Source organism: Stenella coeruleoalba, assembly GCF_951394435.1.
Source record: "Stenella coeruleoalba genome assembly, contig: scaffold_40, whole genome shotgun sequence".
In the NCBI taxonomy this organism is placed as follows: Eukaryota; Metazoa; Chordata; class Mammalia; order Artiodactyla; family Delphinidae; genus Stenella; species Stenella coeruleoalba.
The window spans coordinates 1,275,070-1,288,499 of record NW_027646100.1 but is presented as its reverse complement, the minus strand read 5'-3'; the positions used below and the strand labels follow the sequence as shown (position 1 = coordinate 1,288,499).

Here is a 13,430-nt window from a genome sequence, read left to right as displayed (position 1 = left end):
TAAAGCGTTGCCGTACCCTCACTTGGACCCTAAACCGTCCCCGTCCCCTAACCCTAACCCTAGCCCGAACCCTAAACCTAACCCTTCCCCGAAGCCTGACCCTCACCCGTCCCCTAATCCTAACCCGTACGCTAACACTAACCCGCGCCCTCACACGCACGCTCCCCCTAAAGCGTTGCCGTACCCTCACCTGGACCCTAAACCGTCCCCGTACCCTAACCCTAACCCTAGCCCGAACCCTAACCCTAACCCTTCCCCGAAGCCTGACCCTCACCCGTCCCCTAATCCTAACCCGTACGCTAACACTAACACGCGCCCTCACACGCACGCTCCCCCTAAAGCGTTGCCGTACCCTCACCTGGACCCTAAACCGTCCCCATCCCCTAACCCTAACCCTAGCCCGAACCCTAACCCTAACCCTTCCCAGAAGCCTGACCCTCACCCGTCCCCTAATCCTAACCCGTACGCTAACACTAACCCGCGCCCTCACACGCACGCTCCCCCTAAAACGTTGCCGTACCCTCACCTGGACCCTAAACCGTCCCCGTCCCCTAACCCTAACCCTAGCCCGAACCCTAACCCTAACCCTTCCCAGAAGCCTGACCCTCACCCGTCCCCTAATCCTAACCCGTACGCTAACACTAACCCGCGCCCTCACACGCACGCTCCCCCTAAAGCGTTGCCGTACCCTCACCTGGACCCTAAACCGTCCCCGTCCCCTAACCCTAACCCTAGCCCGAACCCTAACCCTAACCCTTCCCCGAAGCCTGACCCTCACCCGTCCCCTAATCCTAACCCGTATGCTATCATTAACCCGCGCCCTCACACGTACGCTCCCCCTAAAACGTTGCCGTACCCTCACCTGGACACGAAACCGTCCCCGTCCCCTAACCCTAACCCTAGCCCGAACCCTAACCCTAACCCTTCCCCGAAGCCTGACCCTCACCCGTCCCCTAATCCTAACCCGTACGCTAACACTAACCCGCGCCCTCACACGCACGCTCCCCCTAAAGCGTTGCCGTACCCTCACCTGGACCCTAAACCGTCCCCGTCCCCTAACCCTAACCCTAGCCCGAACCCTAACCCTAACCCTTCCCCGAAGCCTGACCCTCACCCGTCCCCTAATCCTAACCCGTACGCTAACACTAACCCGCGCCCTCACACGCACGCTCCCCCTAAAGCGTTGCCGTACCCTCACCTGGACCCTAAACCGTCCCCGTCCCCTAACCCTAACCCTAGCCCGAACCCTAACCCTAACCCTTCCCCGAAGCCTGAACCTCACCCGTCCCCTAATCCTAACCCGTACGCTAACACTAACCCGCGCCCTCACACGCACGCTCCCCCTAAAGCGTTGCCGTACCCTCACCTGGACCCTAAACCGTCCCCGTCCCCTAACCCTAACCCTAGCCCGAACCCTAACCCTAACCCTTCCCCGAAGCCTGAACCTCACCCGTCCCCTAATCCTAACCCGTACGCTAACACTAACCCGCGCCCTCACACGCACGCTCCCCCTAAAGCGTTGCCGTACCCTCACCTGGACCCGAAACCGTCGCCGTCCCGTAACCCTAACCCTAGCCCGAACCCTAACCCTAACCCTTCCCCGAAGCCTGACCCTCACCCGTCCCCTAATCCTAAGCCGCACGCTAACACTAACGCGCGCCCTCACACGCACGCTCCCCCTAAAGCATTGCCGTACCCTCACCTGGACCCTAAACCGTCCCCATCCCCTAACCCTAACCCTAGCCCGAACCCTAACCCTAACCCTTCCCCGAAGCCTGACCCTCACCCGTCCCCTAATCCTAAGCCGTACGCTAACACTAACCCGCGCCCTCACACGCACGCTCCCCCTAAAGCGTTGCCGTACCCTCACCTGAACCCTAAACCGTAACCGTCCCCTAACCTTAACCCTAGCCCGAACCCTAACCCTAACCCTTCCCCGAAGCCTGACCGTCACCCATCCCCTAATCCTAACCCGTACGCTAACACTAACCCAGGCCCTCACACGCACACTCCCCCTAAAGCGTTGCCGTACTCTCACCTGGACCCTAAACCGTCCCCGTCCCCTAACCCTAACCCTAGCCCGAACCCAAACCCTAACCCTTCCCCGAAGCCTGACCCTCACCCGTCCCCTAATCCTAACCCGTACGCTAACACTAACGCGCGCCCTCACACGCACGCTCCCCCTAAAGCGTTGCCGTACCCTCACCTGGACCCTAAACCTTCCCCGTCCCCTAACCCTAACCGTAGCCCGAACCCTAACCCTAACCCTTCCCCGAAGCCTGACCCTCACCCGTCCCCTAATCCTAAGCCGTACGCTAACACTAACCCGCGCCCTCACACGCACGCTCCCCCTAAAGCGTTGCCGTACCCTCACCTGGACCCTAAACCGTCCCCGTCCCCTAACCCTAACCCTAGCCCGAACCCTAACCCTAACCCTTCCCCGAAGCCTGACCCTCACCCGTCCCCTAATCCTAACCCGTACGCTAACACTAACCCGCGCCCTCACACGCACGCTCCCCCTAAAGCGTTGCCGTACCCTCACCTGGACCCTAAACCGTCCCCGTCCCCTAACCCTAACCCTAGCCCGAACCCTAACCCTAACCCTTCCCAGAAGCCTGACCCTCACCCGTCCCCTAATCCTAACCCGTACGCTAACACTAACCCGCGCCCTCACACGCACGCTCCCCCTAAAGCGTTGCCGTACCCTCACCTGGACCCTAAACCGTCCCCGTCCCCTAACCCTAACCCTAGCCCGAACCCTGACCCTAACCCTTCCCCGAAGCCTGACCCTCACCCGTCCCCTAATCCTAAGCCATACGCTAACATTAACGCGCGCCCTCACACGCACGCTCCCCCTAAAGCGTTGCCGTACCCTCACCTGGACCCTAAACCGTCCCCGTCCCCTAACCCTAACCCTAGCCCGAACCCTAACCCTAACACTTCCCCGAAGCCTGACCCTCACCCGTCCCCTAATCCTAACCCGTACGCTAACACTAACCCGCGCCCTCACACGCACGGTCCCCCTAAAGCGTTGCCGTACCCTCACCTGGACCCTAAACCGTCCCCGTCCCCTAACCCTAACCCTAGCCCGAACCCTAACCCTAACCCTTCCCCGAAGCCTGACCCTCACCCGTCCCCTAATCCTAACCCGTACGCTAACACTAACCCGCGCCCTCACACACACGCTCCACCTAAAGCGTTGCCGTACCCTCACCTGGACCCGAAACCGTCCCCGTCCCCTAACCCTAACCCTAGCCCGAACCCTAACCCTAACCCTTCCCAGAAGCCTGACCCTCACCCGTCCCCTAATCTTAACCCGTACGCTAACACTAACCCACGCACTCACACGCACGCTCCCCCTAAAGCGTTGCTGTACCCTCACCTGGACCCTAAACCTTCCCCGTCCCCTAACACTAACCGTAGCCCGAACCCTAACCCTAACCCTTCCCCGAAGCCTGACCCTCACCCGTCCCCTAATCCTAAGCCGTACGATAACACTAACCCGCGCCCTCACACGCACGCTCCCCCTAAAGCGTTGCCGTACCCTCACCTGGACCCTAAACCGTCCCCGTCCCCTAACCCTAACCCTAGCCCGAACCCTAACCCTAACCCTTCCCCGAAGCCTGACCCTCACCCGTCCCCTAATCCTAAGCCGTACGCTACCACTAACCCGCGCCCTCACACGCACGCTCCCCCTAAAGCGTTGCCGTACCCTCACCTGGACCCGAAACCGTCCCCGTCCCCTAACCCTAACCCTAGCCCGAACCCTAACCCTAAGTCTTCCCCGAAGCCTGACCCTCACCCTTCCCCTAATCCTAACCCGTACGCTAACACTAACCCGCGCCCTCACACGCACGCTCCCCTTAAATCGTTGCCGTTCCCTCACCTGGACCCTAAAACTTCCCCATCCCCTAACCCTAACCCTAGCCCGAACCCTAACCCTAACCATTCCCCGAAGCCTGACCCTCACCCGTCCCCTAATCCTAACCCGTACGCTAACACTAACCTGCGCCCTCACACGCACGCTCCCCCTAAAGCGTTGCTGTACCCTCACCTGGACCCTAAACCGTCCCCATCCCCTAACCCTAACCCTAGCCCGAACCCTAACCCTAACCCTTCCCCGAAGCCTGACCCTCACCCGTCCCCTAATCCTAACCCGTACGCTAACACTAACACGCGCCCTCACACGCACGCTCCCCCTAAAGCGTTGCTGTACCCTCACCTGGACCCTAAACCTTCCCCGTCCCCTAACCCTAACCGTAGCCCGAACCCTAACCCTAACCCTTCCCCGAAGCCTGACCCTCACCCGTCCCCTAATCCTAAGCCGTACGCTAACACTAACCCGCGCCCTCACACGCACGCTCCCCCTAAAGCGTTGCCGTACCCTCATCTGGACCCTAAACCGTCCCCGTCCCCTAACCCTAACCCTAGCCCGAACCCTAACCCTAACCCTTCCCCGAAGCCGGACCCTCACCCGTCCCCTAATCCTAACCCGTACGCTAACACTAACCCGCGCCCTCACACGCATGCTCCCCCTAAAGCGTTGCCGTACCCACACCTGGACCCTAAACCGTCCCCGTCCCCTAACCCTAACCCTAGCCCGAACCCTAACCCTAACCCTTCCCCGAAGCCTGACGCTCACCCGTCCCCTAATCCTAACCCGTACGCTAACACTAACCCGCGCCCTCACACGCACGCTCCCCCTAAAGCGTTGCCGTACCCTCACCTGGACCCTAAACCGTCCCCGTACCCTTACTCTAACCCTAGCCCGAACCCTAACCCTAACCCTTCCCCGAAGCCTGACCCTCACCCGTCCCCTAATCCTAAGCCGTACGCTACCACTAACCCGCGCCCTCACACGCACGCTCCCCCTAAAGCGTTGCCGTACCCTCACCTGGACCCTAAACCGTCCCCGTCCCCTAACCCTAACCCTAGCCCGAACCCTAACCCTAACTCTTCCCCGAAGCCTGACCCTCACCCGTCTCCTAATCCTAACCCGTACGCTAACACTAACCCGCGCCCTCACTCGCACGCTCCCCCTAAAGCGTTGCCGTACCCTCACCTGGACCCTAAACCGTCCCCGTCCCCTAACCCTAACCCTAGCCCGAACCCTAACCCTAACCCTTCCCCGAAGCCTGACCCTCACCCGTCCCCTAATCCTAACCCGTACACTAACACTAACCCGCGCCCTCACACGCACGCTCCCCCTAAAGCGTTGCCGTACCCTCACCTGGACCCGAAACCGTCCCCGTACCCTAACCCTAACCCTAGCCCGAACCCTAACCCTAACCCTTCCCCGAAGCCTGACCCTCACCCGTCCCCTAATCCTAAGCCGGACGCTAACACTAACCCGCGCCCTCACACGCACGCTCCCCCTAAAGCGTTGCCGTACCCTCACCTGGACCCTAAACCGTCCCCGTCCCCTAACCCTAACCCTAGCCCGAACCCTAACCCTAACCCTTCCCCGAAGCCTGACCCTCACCGGTCCCCTAATCCTAAGCCGTACGCTAACACTAACGCGCGCCCTCACACGCACGCTCCCCCTAAAGCGTTGCCGTACCCTCACCTGGACCCTAAACCGTCCCCGTCCCCTAACCCTAACCCTAGCCCGAACCCTAACCCTAACCCTTCCCCGAAGCCTGACCCTCACCCGTCCCCTAATCCTAAGCCGAACGCTAACACTAACCCACGCCCTCACACGCACGCTCCCCCTAAAGCGTTGCCGTACCCTCACCTGGACCCTAAACCGTCCCCGTCCCCTAACCCTAACCCTAGCCCGAACCCTAACCCTAACCCTTCCCCGAAGCCTGACCCTCACCCGTCCCCTAATCCTAAGCCGTTCGCTAACACTAACCCACACCCTCACACGCACGCTCCCCCTAAAGCGTTGCCGTACCCTCACCTGGACCCTAAACCGTCCCCGTCCCCTAACCCTAACCCTAGCCCGAACCCTAACCCTAACCCTTCCCAGAAGCCTGACCCTCACTCGTCCCCTAATCCTAACCCGTACGCTAACACTAACCCGCGCCCTCACATGCACGCTCCCCCTAAAGCGTTGCCGTACCCTCACCTGGACCCTAAACCGTCCCTGTCCCCTAACCCTAACCCTAGCCCGAACCCTAACCCTAACCCTTTCCCGAAGCCTGACCCTCACCCGTCCCCTAATCCTAAGCCGTACGCTAACACTAACCCGCGCCCTCACACGCACGCTCCCCCTAAAGCGTTGCCGTACCCTCACCTGGACCCTAAACCGTCCCCGTCCCCTAACCCTAACCCTAGCCCGAACCCTAAACCTAACCCTTCCCCGAAGCCTGACCCTCACCCGTCCCCTAATCCTAACCCGTACGCTAACACTAACCCGCGCCCTCACACGCACGCTCCCCCTAAAGCGTTGCCGTACCCTCACCTGGACCCGAAACCGTCCCCGTCCCCTAACCCTAACCCTAGCCCGAACCCTAACCCTAACCCTTCCCCGAAGCCTGACACTCACCCGTCCCCTAATCTTAACCCGTACGCTAACACTAACCCGCGCCCTCACACGCACGCTCCCCCTAAAGCGTTGCCGTACCCTCACCTGGACCCTAAACCGTCCCCGTCCCCTAACCCTAACCCTAGCCCGAACCCTAACCCAAACCCATCCCCGAAGCCTGACCCTCACCCGTCCCCTAATCCTAACCCGTACGCTAACACTAACCCGCGCCCTCACACGCACGCTCCCCCTAAAGCGTTGCCGTACCCTCACCTGGACCCTAAACCGTCCCCGTCCCCTAACCCTAACCCTAGCCCGAACCCTAACCCTAACCCTTCCCCGAAGCCTGACCCTCACCCGTCCCCTAATCCTAACCCGTACGCTAACACTAACCCGCGCCCTCACACGCACGCTCCCCCTAAAGCGTTGCCGTACCCTCACCTGGACCCTAAACCGTCCCCGTCCCCTAACCCTAACCCTAGCCCGAACCCTAACCCTAACCCTTCCCCGAAGCCTGACCCTCACCCGTCCCCTAATCCTAACCCGTACGCTAACACTAACCCGCACCCTCACACGCACGCTCCCCCTAAAGCGTTGCCGTACCCTCACCTGGACCCTAAACCGTCCCCGTCCCCTAGCCCTAACCCTAGCCCGAACCCTAACCCTAACCCTTCCCCGAAGCCTGACCCTCACCCGTCCCCTAATCCTAACCCGTACGCTAACACTAACCCGCGCCCTCACACGCACGCTCCCCCTAAAGCGTTGCCGTACCCTCACCTGGACCCGAAACCGTCCCCATCCCCTAACCCTAACCCTAGCCCAAACCCTAACCCTAACCCTTCCCCGAAGCCTGACCCTCACCCGTCCCCTAATCCTAAGCCGGACGCTAACACTAACCCGCGCCCTCACACGCACGCTCCCCCTAAAGCGTTGCCGTACCCTCACCTGGACCCTAAACCGTCCCCGTCCCCTAACCCTAACCCTAGCCCGAACCCTAACCCTAACCCTTCCCCGAAGCCTGACCCTCACCCGTCCCCTAATCCTAAGCCGTACGCTAACACTAACGCGCGCCCTCACACGCACGCTCCCCCTAAAGCGTTGCCGTACCCTCACCTGGACCCTAAACCGTCCCCGTCCCCTAACCCTAACCCTAGCCCGAACCCTAACCCTAACACTTCCCCGAAGCCTGACCCTCACCCGTCCCCTAATCCTAAGCCGTACGCTAACACTAACCCGCGCCCTCACACGCACGCTCCCCCTAAAGCGTTGCCGTACCCTCACCTGGACCCTAAACCGTCCCCGTCCCCTAACCCTAACCCTAGCCCGAACCCTAACCCTTCCCCGAAGCCTGACCCTCACCCGTCCCCTAATCCTAAGCCGAATGCTAACACTAACCCGCGCCCTCACACGCACGCTCCCCCAAAGCGTTGCCGTACCCTCACCTGGACCCTAAACCGTCCCCGTCCCCTAACCCTAACCCTAGCCCGAACCCTAATCCTAACCCTTCCCCGAAGCCTGACCCTCACCCGTCCCCTAATCCTAAGCCGTTCGCTAACACTAACCCGCACCCTCACACGCTCGCTCCCCCTAAAGCGTTGCCGTACCCTCACCTGGACCCTAAACCGTCCCCGTCCCCTAACCCTAATCCTAGCCCGAACCCTAACCCTAACCCTTCCCCGAAGCCTGACCCTCACCCGTCCCCTAATCCTAACCCGTACGCTAACACTAACCTGCGCCCTCACACGTACGCTCCCCCTAAAGCGTTGCCGTACCCTCACCTGGACCCTAAACCGTCCCCGTCCCCTAACCCTAACCCTAGCCCGAACCCTAAACCTAACCCTTCCCCGATGCCTGACCCTCACCCGTCCCCTAATCCTAACCCGTACGCTAACACTAACCCGCGCCCTCACACGCACGCTCCCCCTAAAGCGTTGCCATACCCTCACCTGGACCCGAAACCGTCCCCGTCCCCTAACCCTAACCCTAGCCCGAACCCTGACCCTAACCCTTCCCCGAAGCCTGACCCTCACCCGTCCCCTAATCCTAAGCCATACGCTAACACTAACCCGCGCCCTCACACGCACGCTCCCCCTAAAGCGTTGCCGTACCCTCACCTGGACCCTAAACCGTCCCCGTCCCCTAACCCTAACCCTAGCCCGAACCCTAACCCTAACCCTTCCCCGAAGCCTGACCCTCACCCGTCCCCTAATCCTAACCCGTCGCTAACACTAACCCGCGCCCTCACACCCACGCTCCCCCTAAACCGTTGCCGTACCCTCACCTGGACCCTAAACCGTCCCCGTGCCCTAACCCTAACCCTAGCCCGAACCCTAACCCTAACCCTTCCCCGAAGCCTGACCATCACCCGTCCCCTAATCCTAACCCGTACGCTAACACTAACCGACGCCCTCACAGGCACGCTCCCCCTAAAGAGTTGCCGTACCCTAACCTGGACCCTAAACCGTCCCCGTCCCCTAACCCTAACCCTAGCCCGAACCCTAACCCTAACCCTTCCCCGAAGCCTGACCCTCACCCGTCCCCTAATCCTAACCCGTATGCTAACACTAACCCACGCCCTCACACGCACGCTCCCCCTAAAGCGTTGCCGTAGCCTCACCTGGACCCTAAACCGTCCCCGTCCCCTAACCCTAACCCTAGCCCGAACCCTAACCCTAACCCTTCCCCGAAACCTGACCCTCTCCCGTCCCCTAATCCTAACCCGTACGCTAATACTAACCCGCGCCCTCACACGCACGCTCCCCCTAAAGCGTTGCCGTACCCTCACCTGGACCCTAAACCGTCCCCGTCCCCTAACCCTAACCCTAGCCCGAACCCTAACACTAACACTTCCCCGAAGCCTGACCCTCACCCGTCCCCTAATCCTAACCCGTACGCTAACACTAACCCGCGCCCTCACACGCATGCTCCCCCTAAAGCGTTGCCGTACCCTCACCTGGACCCTAAACCGTCCCCGTCCCCTAACCCTAGCCCGAAACCTAACCCTAATCCTTCCCCGAAGCCTGACCCTCACCCGTCCCCTAATCCTAACCCGTACGCTAACACTAACCCGCGCCCTCACACGCACGCTCCCCCTAAAGCGTTGCCGTACCCTCACCTGGACCCTAAACCGTCCCCGTCTCCTAACCGTAACCCTAGCCCGAACCCTAACCCTAACCCTTCCCCGAAGCCTGACCCTCACCCGTCCCCTAATCCTAACCCGTACGCTAACAATAACCCGCGCCCTCACACGCACGCTCCCCCTAAAGCGTTGCCGTACCCTCACCTGGACCCTAAACCGTCCCCGTCCCCTAACCCTAACCCTAGCCCGAACCCTAACCCTAACCCTTCCCCGAAGCCTGACCCTCACCTGTCCCCTAATCCTAACCCGTACGCTAACACTAACCCGTGCCCTCACACGCATGCTCCCCCTAAAGCGTTGCCGTACCCTCACCTGGACCCTAAACCGTCCCCGGCCCCTAACCCTAACCCTAGCCCGAACCCTAACCCTAAACCTTCCCCGAAGCCTGACCCTCACCCGTCCCCTAATCCTAAGCCGTACGCTAACACTAACCCGCGCCCTCACACGCACGCTCCCCCTAAAGCGTTGCCGTACCCTCACCTGGACCCTAAACCGTCCCCGTCCCCTAACCCTAACCCTAGCCCGAACCCTAACCCTAACCCTTCCCCGAAGCCTGACCCTCACCCGTCCCCTAATCCTAAGCCGTACGCTAACACTAACCCGCGCCCTCACACGCACACTCCCCCTAAAGCGTTGCCGTACCCTCACCTGGACCCTAAACCGTCCCCGTCCCCTAACCCTAACCCTAGCCCGAACCCTAACCCTAACCCTTCCCCGAAGCCTGACCCTCACCCGTCCCCTAATCCTTACCCGTACGCTAACACTAAATCTTACCCTACATGTACGCTATCCCTAAACTTTTGTCGTACCCTAACCTGTACCCTAAACCGTCCCCGTTCCCTAACTGTAACCCTAACCCGAAGCATTACCCTAACACTTACCCTAATCCTAAACGGTACACTAACACTGACCTGTACCCTAACACTTTCGCTCACCCTAAACCATTGTCGCATCCTAAACCATACCCGTTCCCTAATGCTAACCTTAACCCTACCCTAAACCCACTTATTGCACTATAGCTCAGGAAAATTAAAATAACAAGAAACAACCACCGCAAAGTTTAGGGCTGCTCTGTTTACAAGAGCCTCGACTACGGTACAAATTAAATATCCTTGACAGAGAGAAATGGATAAAGAAGTTTTCGTACTTACGTACAATGGAATATCACTCAATAATGAAATCAATGTCGTCAGGCCCGTACAAGCATAATGAATGGATTTAGGTACGATGATTCAAAGGAAATAAGTCACACAGAAAAAGAAACTTATCATAAGATATCACTTATAGAGGGAATGTAAACTTGGCTACACATGAACTGAATTACAAAACAGAACAGAGTCTCACATTTAGAAAACAAACTTATGCTTTCTTAAGGGGAATGGTGAGTTGGGGTGCTGCGTAAAACCAGAGATTGAAATGAGCACAGATACTATTCCATAAGCCAAATATATAATAGACAAGATATACTCCTTGCTCAACGAATTAGACTCAACACCACCTATTCACCGCAGAGGAATATATCTGACAATAAGAATATTAAAACATATGTATCTATATGTCTCTGTAAGAGAATCAAGTGTGTGTAGAGCAGTATACACAGCCGTGAAAAATCAACTAAACCCCATTATTAAAATAAATTTCAAAAACAAAGACAGTGAAGGAGAGAAAGTTCTTAAATAATTCGTTCAGGGCTTGTGATGAAACTTGGATTTACCACATCTACACCCACAGCTGGGTGAGACATAAGGCAGGACATTTGGGGCTGAGAGGATTGGTGAGGTTCGGTGAGCAAATGCAGACCCTTTGAAGTAATACTGTATGCTACCCATTCCCTGGGTCCCAACTCTCCTGGTTTAAGGGATTCTTCCTACAGCTAAAACATGCATGGGAAACCCAGAGGATTGTACACCATGTGATCGGGCAACGTTTCTAAAACCCATCTCATTTTTTGTCCCCTGGTACACGGGTTCGCCATTCCAGACGCTTTACTAAACATCTCCCCACGTGGAGAGTCAGTGCCTTAAAACTCCTGTTTGGCACAGTTAGCAATTTCTGTGGAGGTTGAACGGGAATCGGGAGAACCAATGAGAGACTAGCTGTAGGTGTTTGGACGGTCACATTTCACTCTAATTTCCCACCAGGAAGAGGAATTAACAAAAGGCTCAGCGTGCCGTGATGAAACAAGATTAGGGCCTGAAGCAATCCTGCAGTTCTGCGGCCAGCGCACAAGAAAGCGAGTTGAAGAAAGGACCTCAGGGGCACTGTAATTCATAAACCTGCAGAGTTATAAATGACAGCTATCGTCCAAAAATATATTGAGGTAAGGCTGCGAAGAGGACTTGAAAGCATGGCACAATTGCAGGAAATATATTTCAGGAGGTAGATGGAAACTGCATTTAAAGCATATGAAAAGCGGCAGAACTTTGACAATGATGCACTTGGCCAAAAAGGGCGTATGCGTTTTTTTCCTGAATACATGCAGGAAAAAACGCATATGCTCTTTTTGTCCAAATAAGCAAGCCTGCAACGGAGATCTGCACTACAATGAAGTCTCACTTCCCACCGGTCAAAAGGGCCATCTGAAAAAAGTGTAAAAACCAGAAAGGCAGGACAGGCCATGGAGAACTGGGAGCCTTGTTATGCTGATGGGCGGGATGTAAATTGCCAACAGCCACTCTGGAGAAGTGTATGGTGTTTCCTGAAACCTCTAAAAAACAAAGCTACAGAGCCTAGGTTGCTTCCACTTATGGTCCTATAGCTTAGGAAAATTAAAATCAACAAGACACAGCCACCCCAAAGTTTAGGGCTGCTGTGTTTACAAGAACCTCAACTATGGTTCAACTTAAATATCCCAGAAAGAGGAAAAGGGATAAAGAAGTTGTGGTACTTATGTACAATGAAATATCACTCAGCAATGAAATCAATATCATCAGGCCCGTAGGAGCATAATGAGTGAATTTAGGTACGATGATTCTAAGGAAATAAGTCACACAGATAAAGAAACTTATCATAAGATATCACTTATAGAGGGAATGTAAACTTGGCTACACATGAACTGAATTACAAAACAGAACAGAGTCTCACATTTAGAAAACAAACATGTTTGCTTAAGGGGAAAGGTGAGTTGGGGTGCTGCATAAATCCAGAGATTGAAATGAGCACAGATACCGTTCCATAAGCCAAATATGTAATAGACAAGACCTACTCCTTGCTCAGCGAAGTGGACTCAACACCCCCTATTCACCGCAGAGGAATATATCTGACTAGTAAGAATCTTAAAATCTATGTATTTATATGTCTCCGTAAGAGAATCAAGTGTGTGTACAGACGCATAAACACAGCAGTGAAAATTAGCTCAACCCCATTATAAAAATAAACTTCAAAAACAAAACAGAAAGACAGTGAAAGAGAGAGAAATTCTTAAATAATTCGTTCAGGCTTGTGATGAAACCTGGATTTACCACATCTACACCCACAGCTGGGTGAGACATAAGGCTGGACACTTGGGGCTGAGAGAATTGGTGAGATTCGGTGAGCAAATGCAGGCTCTTTGAAGTAGTACTGCGTGCTACCCATTCCATGGGTCCCAACTCTCCAGGTTTAAGGGATTCTTCCTACACCTAAAACATGCGTGGGAAACCCAGAGGATGGTCCACAGTGTGATCGGGCAAGGTTTCTAAAACGCATCTCATTATTCGTCCTCTGGTACTCGGGTTCGCCATTCCAGACGCTTTAGTAACAATCTCCCCACTTGGAGAGTCAGTGCTTGTAACCTCCTGTTTGGCACACTCTGCAATTTCTGTGGAGGATGAACAGGAATAG

At 56.6% G+C, this 13,430-nt stretch overlaps 1 long non-coding RNA gene across 10 annotated transcripts in view; it reads right to left on the bottom strand.

Annotated features, from left to right (window-relative positions):
* LOC307181340 overlaps positions 1 to 13,430 on the bottom strand; it is a 1,758,975-nt gene that overhangs the window by 1,133,316 nt on the left and 612,229 nt on the right. The window lies entirely within an intron of this gene.